Here is a 4,492-nt window from a genome sequence, read left to right on the forward strand (position 1 = left end):
TCGGATATTGGGAAGAATTTTTTTTACTGTGAGGGTGAGGAGGCCCTGGAACAGGTTGGCCAGAGAAGTTGTGGACTCCCTATCTCTGGAAGTGTTCAAGGGCAGGTTGGATGGGGCTTTAGTCTAGAGCAAGGTGTCTCTGCCCATGGCAGGTTTGGAACTAGGTGATCTGTAAGGTCCCTTCCAACCCAAACCATTCTGAGATTCAATATTGTGAGTAAAATTCAGTTACTAGGAACACTGATGTTATAACTATGACTTCTACTAAATGTATGATTTACCTCAACCAGTGGTAAATCCTCCACTCAAAACAGCAAATCTTAAAAAAACCCCAAACATACAGTATCTTCCATCCAGGACCACAAATAACTTTTTACATTTGAAACTACACAGTTCTTCAGGTGTCTAGAGAGAATGAGGACCTCCCCTTTTGTCATACAGGTCAGCAGTAAAAATGAGCTTGTTGAAGCAATGAGTGAACGCTGTTGCCTTCATGAAAGTATTCAGTACTTTATACAGTGCATTCTGATTTTGTTGCATTCTGAGCTTTTTATGCCAAAACTTTATTGCACTATAGGGACTGCAAGCACATTGCAGTCTACAGGGATAATTCTAGCACTTTTACAAACAACTGGAATACTTACTTTTAGACATGTCCCACCTAAAAGAAGAAATAGTAAGCTCAGAAAATATAAAGCTAGCATGGGCTGCTGATCTGTTTTTGAAGGAAGATAGCTTTAAAATGAAAGAATGAAGTGAGTAAATGTGTGAGTGTTGCATGTAATAACAAAACACACTAGGATTCTAAACCTGGTTGAAAACTACACACAAAAAAGTATATTATTTATTGTAATGCCATCAGATTCTCATCTGTTTAAAATAGTACCATACATTGTAGTCCCAGGAATTTCTCTGCAGTTTCAAAGACAAACACAAACAAGCGAACTACAGTTTAAAAGTGTCTTCCCAGTGCTTACTAAGCATGGACCAACCATCTCTGAGTGCCTTGGATTCTAACCTGATGGTATATGGTGTCCAAACACAGCCTGGCTGTAGGGATGTTTGCAACCAGGCACTGTGCTGTTGTTTGGAGCTGGAATTCAGGAGATACACAATTTACAATGAGTATCAGGAAGAGATCAAGTTATCCCAATAGGGCTGACTCCTTTCCAATAAGGATTTGTGTCATAAATAGAGGAAACAAGATGGTGTGCCAGTTTTGGACATCAAAAGGAATTGAAACATCAGAAGAAATTTCTTCATGGAGAGGATTGTTAAACTTGGAATGGACTGCTCAGGGAGGTGGTGGAGTGATCATCCCTGGAGGTGTTCAACAAATGACTGGAATTGTCACTTAGTGCCATAGCTTAGTTGACAGTGTGGTGAACAGTCAAGGATTGGACTCGATGGTATCAGAGGTCTTTTCCAACCTAAAGGATTCTGTTATTCTATGAATAGGATATTCTGCTAGCTCATTAGACAGAGCTGAGGTTCAGAAATGCACTTGCCTAGCCAGAAAGCATAACTCTGCCCTACATTAAGTGCAGCACAAAGTGGAAAAAAAAAGTCAAAACAAATCAAATTTAGTTTTCCAATTTACTATTTTCTAATGATAAACATTTTTAACAAGATTTACAAGATGAGAACTCAGAGAAGGGCAGATTCAGTATGATTTTAAGATATATGTTATTCTTGGTTGTCTTTAAAAGAGAAAGCTTTTTCTTTGTATGTATCAGTGATTTCTGTTATACATAAATTTAACCCGCCACTGATTCACTGCAGATATGTGCACTTCTTGGTAGCTTAACAGAGCTTACTGAATTGAAAAACAGGGACTGATTTAAAAATATGTTTACTGGAAGACAGACTGTGATTAAAAGTCAATTTATCTTCCAGCTAAGTAGAGATCACCTTCCTTCCCAAAATAAAATAACTACCACCACCCATCTACTCTCTACTGTCGCTGAGTCCTGCATGCTTGCATGTCAGTATATCCCTATCGGCAGTGCAGTTACCTAGGGATAATGAGGCAGAACCTGTAAAAAGGAGGTTTTCTTTCCTGAAGAATTGTGCCCCAGGGCAATTACTGGTATCTGTGAAAGAAAACTGATGACTTGTAATTATCATTCAAAAAGTTAATCTTGCATTGGAGAAAGGATTTTTGTTTCAATTTAAGCCTTATCTGCATGCTCATTGTTAGCTGGGTTTTATATAAACATGACTAGTTTAGATATGTCTACACTGTTTTCCAGATACAGACCCAAACCCGCACTCAAGTCGAAGTTCATCCATGCCAGAAGTACATGGACCTTGGGCAAGATTCAGCCATTGCGAATAGGACAGCAAATCACAGATCACTGTTCAGTATGACCCCAAGCACATTCCTGCCTGCTCTCTAATCAGTGCCTACTGACAGTGAAACTGCTACCTCAAACTGTGAAAAACAATGCATGTTTCCAACAAGGCAGATTTTTGTGCCTGTAATTCACATTCTAAATGTATTCTAGAGACAGCATTTCCCCTCTACGTCTATGAAGGAAGAAGAGTGATTAAAAAAACCCCACAGTATAAACTTAGCATTAGGGATTGTATTCATATTTCCTATCTCATCTTTTGCAGTAAGAACTAGTACTGCTGACTGCACTTGTTCATTCAGATAATACTCACATGCACACACATGCAAAATGGCAAAAGCTATTGCAGATAGGTAACACCAAGAGAAAAAGACGCAAATGTGCAGTTTAGAAACATTCTCTGCCTTGTGTTGGAAGAGGGAAAATGCAGCAAACACTGCACAACAGCCTTATCTGAATAAGAGACATAAAAGTGCTACTTGATAGCCCTGCTGTTCTCAGTAGAAATCTTCTGCAGAAATGCTTGCTCAGTTCCCAGAGAAACTCAGTCCTTTTGTGAGTGTCCTGGGTTGCAGTGTATTCTATTACCATCCCCATCAGCTGTTGAAATCAGGTGGGGCAGTGTTTCCTTGCCTCCTCCCCCCAGACTATCTTTCTGTTAATTGCCCATCATTGTCCTGCCGCCTGACTCAGAGATAACTCCCTCCGGACTATCTTCTGTTAATGAGCCTAATCAACACTTGGCCTCATGACTCATTACCCCATTGTGAGATGCTCCACCCAGAGGGAGGAACCAAGCATCCCATCGTGGATATAAGCTGAGGCTGAACACCAGAGACACCGGCTTCCCACTGGATTTCCAGAGGACAGGAGCTACACAGCCACCATTGGACTTCCTGAGGAAGAGCAGACTCTTTTACTACAGGATCACTGCTTCAGAGGACTGCTACCACCACCCTGCCTAACAGGGTGTCAGGTTGTACCTTGACTCTGTCAGTTTGACAGTGTTTTCTTTTACCTTTTTTTTTTCCCCTTTTCTTTAATTTCCATTAAATTGTTATTCTGACTTGGTGCCTCCCACTGGTTTGTTTTCAAACTGGTACAGTGAGAGATCTCCCTTTTGTACTTTGCTTCCTTTTTTAAAAGCCTAGAATTTTAATTTTTTTGAACTACAGAGGATTTCTGTTTAGGACTAAATGCGGACAGTTCTACTGCAAATCAGATAAGCTGCATACGTGGCAGACAAAGAATTGGGAAGTGTGATGCTTCTGGCTTCAGTTGACTTCAGGTTGCCATTACAAGATCATGTCTCTTTTGAAAGTCTTCTGTTCTGAAAATCTCCAAGTGTAGATTTTTTGAGTGTTCACAATGTTGCATAGTATGTGTTTTAGGAAAATGTAGATAGTAAAAATGTCCTCTTTTCTTCTGGTATCAACTTAGCAGCACCAAAAAGTACATGAAAAGAGATTCAATTAAAAAAAACAAACAAAAAAAAGAAGTGAAATAAGGTAGCTGAAAGGTCATGTCATGGTTTAACCCCAGCTGGCAACTCAGCTCCACAGCCACTTGCTCACTCCTCCCCTCCACAGCAGAATGGGGGAGTGAATCAGAGGAATACAAGTGAGAAAACTCATGGTTCAAGATAAAAGCAGTTTAATAGGGAGAGCAAAAGCCACACATACAAGCAGAGCAAAACACGGATTCATTCACCACTTCCCATTGGCAGGCAGATGTTCAGCCATCCCTAGGATGCCTGGTGGGATGGGGTGAGGTGCAAAAAAGGCCTTGATACTGAATAAGCACTGCTTAGCAATAACTAAAACATCTGTGTATTACCAGTACTGTTTTCATCAAGTCTGAAACACAGCCCCATACCAGCTACTGTGAAAAAATTTAAATTTACTCCAGTCAAAACCGGCACATTCATCACTCAGTCTGACAATGAGATAAAATTGTTTTACGAACCACATTATATTCCTTGTTACAATCTGATATAGAGATGCCCTTTCCTTGCAAGGTTCTCTGTTTCTCCAGTAGTACACCTGTGCTGCTTCTACCTAAGACATCACAGAACATGCTTGGAGGGTCTGTTAAATAGTGCAAAGGTCTTCATGGGTAATGCATGGGCAATTTTTTTC

The sequence above is a fragment of the Corvus kubaryi genome, unplaced genomic scaffold (genome assembly GCF_017639235.1).
Source record: "Corvus kubaryi isolate FWS band 111438036 unplaced genomic scaffold, C.kubaryi_AGA036_p1.0 37308, whole genome shotgun sequence".
Lineage (NCBI taxonomy): Eukaryota > Metazoa > Chordata > Aves > Passeriformes > Corvidae > Corvus > Corvus kubaryi.